We start from the raw sequence: 10,206 nt of genomic DNA, 5'->3' as shown, positions 1-10,206 counted from the left end.
CTCACTTTCTTTCCTAATCATCTTCTCATATTGTCAGCTGCTTCTGACTCTCTGACTTTGAAAGAAGTTGGGAGATGCAATGAATCCAAAACTCGTCAGAGGTGTAATAGTCTTGACGATAATTTGGCCATTCTCAGACTGAGCACTCTTGACAGAAGCATCAGCTTCCTTCAGAGATGCTGAGGTTAGAAGACGTTGATGTATTAATTTCTGGCCAACAAGAGCCAGAGGCTCATGTCCAACATCGCCCAGGTTATTGAGCAAGAACTTCTGTGCTCATTGGGTCCTCTACAAGGACCCTGTGTGCTCTAGAAGTAGCCTTTCTTGTCATACTGCAATGTAAAAACTCTGACTGATGTTTCCTAGTAAACCTCAGTGTGAGAGATAATGGGGGCTTTGGTTCAAGTATCTGCCTGTAAACCATATGGTGTGGGGACCAGCATGCATTCACTACTGATATTCCCACAATCAATAACACCCAGCAAAGCAGCAGAGTGGATGCTGGTGACCTATGAGACGTTAAATGCCTGCAGCTTTCTTCACTGAAGTTTAAGACCAGAGATATAATTCTTACGTTACATTTAAAGAGGACAATGAAAGACCCTGTGGGACAAACTGTTCCAAAAAGCATGGTCCATCTTAGCCCATCGAGAGAGCAGAGAAAACTGGGGAACATTTCTGAGGGCTGAGTCTTGCCAGGGGGAAAGAGAGAGATGCTGCTCCCTCTGTAAGCTGTATGCAAATCCAGAAGTTGAGTAGCTCTGAGAACACAGTGATGTGTTCTAGTTAGGAGTCCTGTGTGACAGTGGCATGTACTGTGTCACAGAGTTGTAGTAGGTCAATGGGCGGTAGGTGGCTTTTGTTGAGAACAAGGGAGAAACTTCTACAGAAAAGCTACACCTCTCAGACTCCACTCTGCTACACAAATACACAAATAACACCTCTCAAAAACTTACTGCCTCTTAATAAATAGCAGTGCTTGTTGCAGGCCTTTTTATAGTACAAGTGGGATCTCAACTTTGCAATTACTCACCTGTATCTACTCCCCCTTAGCAACTACTCAGATGAGTCTCAAGTCACTCAGAAAAAGACCCTCAGGGCAGTTGGAAATGGGATGGGAGTTTGATGAGGACATGGAAGTTATCTGCTCCTGTTGCAATTAAATTGGCAGAATTCACTGTTTCAAGGAGGTTGCAACTCAGATTGAAGAATCACAGAGAGTTAAACCAGATTCACTGAGAGGGAAAAATGGGGGACTCTTATAAAGTATTTGGACTGCTGTAGTGTCTGAGCTGGAGTGCAGGCTCCATTTCCTTACTAAAATTAATTTTGTTCCATTAGATCAAGAATCCTGTTTGCCATTGACACCTTCACACTGCTCCACTGCTTCACCTCTTCCATATTCTCCTACACTTTACTCACTCTCTATGTCAAACATTTAAAGAAACTTGGTATTTTCATTGCATCCTCTATTTCTCATTAACATATTTCAGCAGAGTAGCTCTCCAAATGACAACTCTGCATGTAGAAATGAGCTCAGTCACACACAGGATTTTACAGGAACACAGGCTGTAATTAGTTTTACACATATTCATTTGGTTAGCATCATGATTACCCAAAAAGAGGACATGAAAAACACAAGGAAGGAAGAAAACTGTTGTAACTTATTTAGGAATGTTGCAGTGGCTTCCAGTTGCATTGATGAGCCAAGCATGGTGCCGAGTTACATGGCACACTCAAAATACTGGGTTCTGAGATCAAAGTGTTAATTCTGGAACTTAATCAGATGTCTTCATGGGGATCTACACATGCTACCTAGTTGTTGTGGCTGCAGCATGTGCATGGAGTTATTCTGCTAGCTGTAATGGAGAGAATGTTTCTTCTGATGTTTTAATTTCAGATGAGTGGTGCTCTACAACCGATCCCTGTCTTTATGGGTCATTAGGGCTACAATTAGAAGTAGGTGACTGAAAATTACTTCATGATGTCATTTAAATTTCATAAGGAGCAGAATTTAACTCAGCTATTTCAAAGTCTTCTGTTTACAGCTCCTCTGCAAGGCTAAAAAACACTGCCACAGAGGCAAAAACACAGACCAACACATTAAATGTGTTGTGTTTGACCTCTGGGCTGGGAATCCCTGCTTACACTAGAGTTCTCAATAACTAAGATCAGTGACTAGAGACCCACATAAGAGATGATATACAGATAAAAAATTTCCTACCTGCTCTGAATGTTTCCTTGGCATAACACCAATCTGCAAGCTCTTTGGCCAAAGGCAGAGGAGAAACAAAATTCAGCAGACAATCTTCATAAGACAGGAGTGTTATTTTCTTCACTCTGTGGGTTTGTGCAGCTACTGTCTGGAGTCTAGACCTCAGTGGGAGTTTTTTTTAGTGTAAACGAACAGAATTTATGCAGAAAATCTAGTGTTTAGTAGTAGCTATAAGCATTTCTATCCCACCATTATTTTATTTTATATGTAAAGATACATAGATTTTGTATGATTTTGCTCATGTAAGTTATGATTTTGTGCCCTCAGATCCTCCACTTTCAAGTAGTGCTGATTTCAGTGTAACGATGGGTTAATACTCCTATAAAAGGACTGCTCTTGAGTGTATAATACATCAATCCTCCCTTCTTTCACTTGCTGTTATTTTTCCGCAGTTTACTTACACGTGTTTTCTAAGGAAATCCTTGTCACCAGTAAATAAAGGATTATTTTAACAACTGTATTTAAAAGTATCAAGATTGTGTAGCTACTTTGTTTACTTAATACTGGAAAACTAGACTTTCTAACAGAATGATACAGGCTGGTCCACTGTGAAGCACTATTGCCTCCACCTCTTTGCTGGAGACAGATGAAACAGGTATTTTAACGTAAGTTGATCTTTCCAACAGAGGACGATGTGTCAGTGACTCTTTATATTGCAATGCTGCTCCATATTGGAAAGAATATTACAGGAGCTCAAACACACATCCAAATACAACACAGCATTGGAAAGAGAATCCCTTTTTAAACAGCCTAAAATGTTACCTGCAAAAGCTTTTAATGCTCCAAACTCAGAAAGAAAAGACGAGCAAGTAGCTCAAAGTGAATCAAGTCTGTAAATTTAAAATAAAAGACTCAGAGTTATTCACTGTGCTTTGATGTAGGCACGTGGTGGACACATTTTTGGTCATATCTGATAATTAATGAGTTGCATACAGCCACTAAATGATTGAAGTTTAAATGGAACTTCAGTTATTGGTCTTCTGTGGTGTTTCTGATTCCTAGTCTCCTTACAGAATACCATAAAAAGACATACTGTTTTCTTTTAAACTTAATGAAAATATGCATCAAGATTTTGTAATTTCTACTACCTTTCAATGCAGTATTCCTCACAGAAAAACTGTGCCCACAGGAGAATTTTTATTTTTTCACTGAAAACACTAGATCTAATACTAATTGCATTTATTTTTCAACTCTTTTGATTGTATAGGCCTTTATTAGCATAGGTCACAAATGCCCTCAAACAGTTTTTGGTGGGTAACACCTCTGCCCAGGGGCTAAAGGTTCAACAACTTCAAAACTACAAAGCATATTTTGATCGTACTCACAGAATGTTTTAAAACTAAAAGAAAACTATAAAAAATCGATATCCTATTTCATATAAAGATTTATGAAGACTATTGTTTTGGCTCAGTGATATGTAAAAGGCATGCTAGCTATGCTTTGCTAGTGTTTGGAGAAGGTGTAAATGGTGCACATTTTAGTAGAACTGGATATCCTTTAGCATGCAGCATTGGAGGTTAGGAGCAATAACTTTAAATCCTGATTTGCAAACAGCCACATTTTCTCAGCATGCTGCTTCAGTGAGATGACAGAATCAAAGGATTTTCCCTTAAGGACAAAAATATTGTTACAGGTCAGACTAACTTGCACAGAATAAGTCATTCTGAGATAATGGAATTATAACTCACCTTGGAGAGACGCAGAGTGAATTTCATTAGTAAAACAGATGGCAGCAAGAAAAGGTAGTCATTGCCAAGACAGTATGGGTTTATTTGATAACATCTGGAAACTTTACAGTAAAGATGTCAGTGTTTATACCCTAAAAGTACTGAGAAATAGAGAAATTCATATACAGATGCTAAATAATCTGCTTGCCTAAAATGACAGCAGCCAATGATCAGAGCCAGCATCCCTCAAATAATGTTTAAACTTCGTGCTGTTCTTATTTTCCAGTAGGACTCTCAATTAGCTATATAATGGTATAACAATTTTGTTTGTGGACAGAATATATTAATTTGTTAAAGCAGCATTTTGCTGGTAAAGCATTCCATAATCCCTGAAGCTGCAAGGATAGATACATTGAGACACTTACTTAAGCACATATAGCTTTAATCCCCTGGGTTACGAGCTTAAAAAGCACACACAAGCTAACACCACTAACTCTTCAGGGACTCCTGAAGTCTTTGACTTCCCCTCTGTTATGAGGCAGGGAAGGTAGAGAAGAAAATGAATAATACGGTGATAAAAGACCTTTAGCAGAGACAGAAATAGGGGAGTGCCCCTGACATGTACTTCCCTCATTTAAATTACCCTGAAGTGCAAGCCATTGCACTTCAGCATTCACTGTAGGCAACTACAATGGCTGAGGAACAATGGGGAGCAACCTTCTATTCCCCTCCACAAGTGCTACAAGTGTCTCCAGAAACATCTAGTTTGAAGCACTGTGCTCAACTATGTTGTAACCTGAAAAAAGAAAATTAAATTTCCTCTTCCTTTTGTAGCAAGAAGATGGTCATGTTGATTAGAGCAGTGTGGTCTTTCAAAGAACATGAAGGTAGGATGAGCTGTCTCCTAACCTCAATTCCCTGCCAGCCCACTTACCTTCCATTTGTATTTCCCACAGTGAGTGTACTGCCTCAAGAAAAAATTGTAATTACTTCTCATTTAGCCCAGCAAATGAGAAATCTACCTTCTAAGCCAACGGGAAATTTTTATTGGTAAGAGAGTGATACGAACATATATTTGCTGCAACTTCATAGTGTTTGGTCATCAGCTGTCACAAGGAAGCAAACGTTATGCTAAACCTTGACTACATCAGTCACTGACTATTTGGAGGAGTGTCGCAAAGCCTATTAACCAGTACCTCAATTATAGTGATGCTGTCTTTGTAACTGAACGCATTGTTGAGTGCCAAATGCAACAAAAACAGGCGAACAGAGAATGCAATTTTCAAGTCTCTCTGATAAAGGCTTTTATTAATTGGAAGAAATTCCCAGCAAGCTCAGCATTTGCTCAAAATTACTACTATTTGTTAGTTGAAATGAAAGCATCTTATACACCAACTTTATTAACACTGGCTGAATCCGCTTATCATGGAAGTAGTCTCTAGAGCTCCATACTGCATTTACTGCTGTGGGCAATCACCACTATTTCTAAATCACTGATGGCACTTAATCTATTTACCTTCATGCATGCAAAATTCTAGGCTTTCATATGAACTTGAAATGACCTGAGGGTGTTGATTGACCCAGCAGTTTGTCCAGGTGGCCAAGAAGGCCAATAGCATCTTGGCTTGTATCAGAAACGGCGTGACCAGCAGGTCCAGGGAGGTTATTCTCCCTGTGTACTTGGCACTGGTGAGACTGCTCCTTGAATACTGTGTTCAGTTCTGGGCTCCTCACCACAAGAAGGATGTTGAGGCTCTGGAATGAGTCCAGAGAAGAGCAACAAAGCTGGTGAAGGGGCTGGAGAACAAGTCTTACGAGGAGCGGCTGAGAGAGCTGGGGTTGTTTAGCCTGGAGAAGAGGAGGCTGAGAGGAGATCTTATTGCTTTCTACTATTACCTGAAAGGAGGTTGCAGGGAGGAGGGATCTGGCCTCTTCTCCCAAGTGACAGGGGACAGGTCAAGAGGGAATGGCCTCAAGCTCTGGCAGGGGAGGTTCATACTGGCTATCAGGAAAAAAATTTCACGGAAAGGGTCATTGGGCACTGGGACAGGCTGCCCAGGGAGGTGGTTGAGTCACCATCCCTGGAGGTAGATGGGTAGACAAGGTGCTCAGGAACATGGTTTAGTGGCAGATAGGAATGGCTGGACTCGATGATTCAAGAGGTCTTTTCCAACCTGGAGATTCTTTCATTCCATGATTCACACCATGTTGATCATTGTGCTGTTTTCCAGGCAGAACCTATGAATGTTTGTTTCTGTCTTTCCAGAAAAGTGGATGCTTGGCTAAAATTTTTTTTACCAGACAGACTAGAAAGATAAGGCCATCTTAAAAATTTGAAACACAACAAACCAGTAAGAAAACATGAACTACCACTGCTTCTGATTTTCTAAGTGAAAAAAAACCCAGATTAATACAAAATGAGTACCTCTGATAGTGTGAAAATAAATATTTAAATTCCAAGAGTGTATTTGCAGGGTTACCTGTTTTACAACATGTAAATACAATACTCCATAGACGTAATATGGCTAGTTAACTGTTCAGCTTTGTGATATCTAAAATAGAAATCTTCATATATGAACTCCTAATTACTAATATTTCAGATGGATGTGAAATCTCCAAGTCAATCTTAAATATCTAAGACTTGAAAATCTAATCATGCCGAGCTGCACTTGCTACACCTCATAACCCAAAATTGTGATGCAAGAAATGTTTAAACATGTAACTGGTTTCAGGTGCATGCATTAATCCTGCTCAAGTCAGGAACACTATAAACATGTGCTTAACAGTTTGCAAAATGAGGCCTTTATATATTGTCTTTTAAAATTTACTCCTGCTTTAAATTTATAGCCCTACAAAAAAAAAGATAATATGTTTGAAAGGTACTATCTTCAGTTTTGACAGCTAGCATTTTCTATTCCATACATCATTATTAATTGTTACTAGACATATACAAACTTGAAAAATATTTGATATATTTATAGTTTATTTCAAACTCATCTTCTTTTAAATGAGATAACCATCTGTTACAATACCGTGCAGTGTGCCTTCATGGAACTGTTTCTTCTGTTCTTTTGCTTTTCTACTAGCTGAGGCTTCCCCCCCCCCAAACAAACAAATAGAATAATCTGCATATTCAAAAGTTGCAGCTCTGATCTAAATTGCAAACCATAGCCACTTTTGGTGCATTGATGGAGAAACATGGTGTACTTAAGACCTGAAAATAAACACAGACTCCTGATGTTAAGGTTTTAGTTATTACTCTTCTCTTTTTGAAATATGCATTCCCTGTCTTTTCCTTACAGATGCAGGTAGTTTGAAGGGAAGGGAAAAAATTTCACACAACAGAATTTATTTTCTTATACTTTTTTTTTTTAATTTTGCATTAAAGAAAGGAACTTCATCAACATTGATTGTCATTTACAGAAAACATTCAAAAATCATGTGAGCATTATTATGAAATGCTAAGAGTATGGAACTAATAAATTACAGGACATAAGAAAAAAATCTATTACATTCTAAAATAATATAGAACCTTTTCATTTGACAGGGATGCTGGTCCTACAAAATTAACAATAAAAAATAAAACCCTCAACAGTCACTTTCTAAATGAATCAGGCTGTATTTTTATTCACATACACATAAATTAGGTCAGTTATATTAAACAAGGGAGAGAGATCAGAAGAAAACTGCAGATGTAAAAATGCTGGATGAATTCCTGGCTCCATGGAAATCAGTGAGAGGTCTTACCACTGGTTTCAATTGAGCCAGATTTTTACCCAGCATACTGTGATTCATTTGTGGTTTTACTTTTTGCTTCTACAAGCCAGTAAAGATACATCATAATTATTATACAATTAAGCTCAAAAAGACCAAACAAACCACTGTTGACTCTATGAGGCATTTGATTTTAAAAAGGAATTTTTATTCGGCTTTTGAGAGTGACTCATTTTGACTGTTATTTGGATTGTATTTGATTGCTTTTTTATCATGCTTCTTGACAGGCAATGCAACTTGTCTGTATTACCAACAGTGGTAAGTCTGCTTACCAAGTAGAAAACACACCCTCAAAATTAAAATCAAATTGATTTACACAATATAGCTACAGCCAAGCATCAAACAGCTCAGGGCTTGGAGATCTGGGTCTTAATATCTCATTTCACTCTCACAAAGTGAACTGGAAATAAGATAAAAACATTAGATATTTGAAAGTGGGAACTATATGAAAAATCAGTTTCTCTCATAATCCTAAAAGCAAGGAAGCTTTTTCAGGGATATTTAAAAAATATTAGAAAGCTTCATTTAAATCTAAATATCTATTTTAATTATGTTTTTCTTTTTTATAAATTGGTAATCATAAAATACTAGCCATTAAAGTCATATTGGAAAAGCATCCAAATACTTTACCTGTTATCCATGCTCTTGCCTTTGTTATAAAGGTGTTGATAAACTGGACATAATTTCTTTTTCTAGTATGATCTTTAAAACATGTATTTGGTGAAGGTAGTTATGGCTTCGGATTATAGCTAATGAGAGATCTAACCTCAAATTTGAATAAGAAATTAAAGGCATACAAAAATATTTAGCTCATTGGAAAGAAAGAAATATTTCTATTAATATAATTCATGCCTGAAGGATTCATAAAAGCCAAATGCTGTAAGGAAACACTATTTGCTTGAGCAACCTTTCTTCAAATTATGTAAGTCAAATGCAGTCTGCAGGTATTAATACAATACTCACAGTACAGACTCACTGGGATCATGTTTCATTGACAGTCCCATGGTTTTTTTTCCTCATTACAAACAGAAGTATACACTAAACATCAATGGCTGTTCAAAAGGCTTTATCTATTACAATCAGTTTCCATAAAAACTGAAGAGTACATTACATTTACAGGAAGCAAGTACATAATTGGCTCTTTGATGTTTTTCCTTTTTAAAAAAAATCATTACAAAGTCTTATGCTTAAACAGAGACATAGAAAAAATCAGTGTATTCACTGTCCCAAGTTATTTACAGCAAAAATTGCAGAGACAGCATACATAGTATCAGACCTTCCACAAGCATATATTAAAAGTAATTACATTTGAAAAAATATTTTATTTGTCTTCTACATTTCTACAATACATACTCAGGTTTCTTTCGCCTGTTTTGTTTGTTTAGTTTTTAAGTAACTTTCTTTAGTGTTAATCAAATGAGGCAGAGAGTGCAGAAGTAAAATATGGGATTTTGTTGCTATTCTGATTCCTAATTTATTTATTCCATCCACTCATTACAACCAAAGTAATTAGTTTAACATGGGAATTATCTCACAGCGATTAGCATAAATCTCAAAATACCCCATGCATTTGATTTAGTTGGGTGTTGATAACAGCTTAGAGTTCAGTTGTGCTTTATTTGTGGCCACAAGTACAATAACAGAGCCGCTCCCTGTAGCCTGCCAGAGGTCACATTGCAATCACGCAAAAGGCAAAGAATATCTCGGCTAGTTCACTTGGTATGCTACTCAGTGGCTTTTTTATGAATAAGTGCACGAATAAATCCCCATCTACTGCACGAGAATGTGTGGTCTACACTCTGTAGGGTTAAATGATTATTAGTATTTCTTACTACTAACAACAAAACACCTTCTTTTTTGCCTGATTCTGACACTGAAGTGACACATTAAAAAAACACAAATGTAGTGCATCTGAATCTGAATCCCCAAAGTCGACAGCCTAATGTAGTTACTTTGACTTATTAAGCTGTGTGTCTAATCAAGACAAGTATAAGTGCTTTTTTTTACACATTTTTTTTTTTTTTTTTAAAATAAGCTGGTTTTATCTGGAACAGTCTTCAAGGTAAAGCCTGTTCTTTCCTGTCCTTTGTGGCTGACCATCTGGCCCTGCTTTCTTTTCAATGCAGTCGCATTTTTGTTGTCCAAATACGGGACCAATGTGATCAGAATATTGAAAAATAGGAGACTTTTTAAAAACTCTATCCAGACAAATATTATATTTAACATACTTTACTGCTGCCAATGTATAGCCATAAACTAGGACCTCGGCCTTTTCTTGAAGCACATACATTTTTCTTAACAGCAGTATCTTTGATCACAAATTAGCAGCTCCACCCAACAAATCCAACAACTATGTAAGAACACTGTGATATCTAAATTAGATGAAGTTTTTTCTTTATGTTATCATACAGAAGACCACATGCAAAGCAAACAATTTCTGCAAGTACAGTTACAAAGAAACATTTATAATTTATTTATTGCTGCTGTATC

The sequence above is a fragment of the Phaenicophaeus curvirostris genome, chromosome Z (assembly GCF_032191515.1).
Source record: "Phaenicophaeus curvirostris isolate KB17595 chromosome Z, BPBGC_Pcur_1.0, whole genome shotgun sequence".
Taxonomy (NCBI): domain Eukaryota; kingdom Metazoa; phylum Chordata; class Aves; order Cuculiformes; family Cuculidae; genus Phaenicophaeus; species Phaenicophaeus curvirostris.
Note: the sequence above shows the minus strand (reverse complement) of the source record.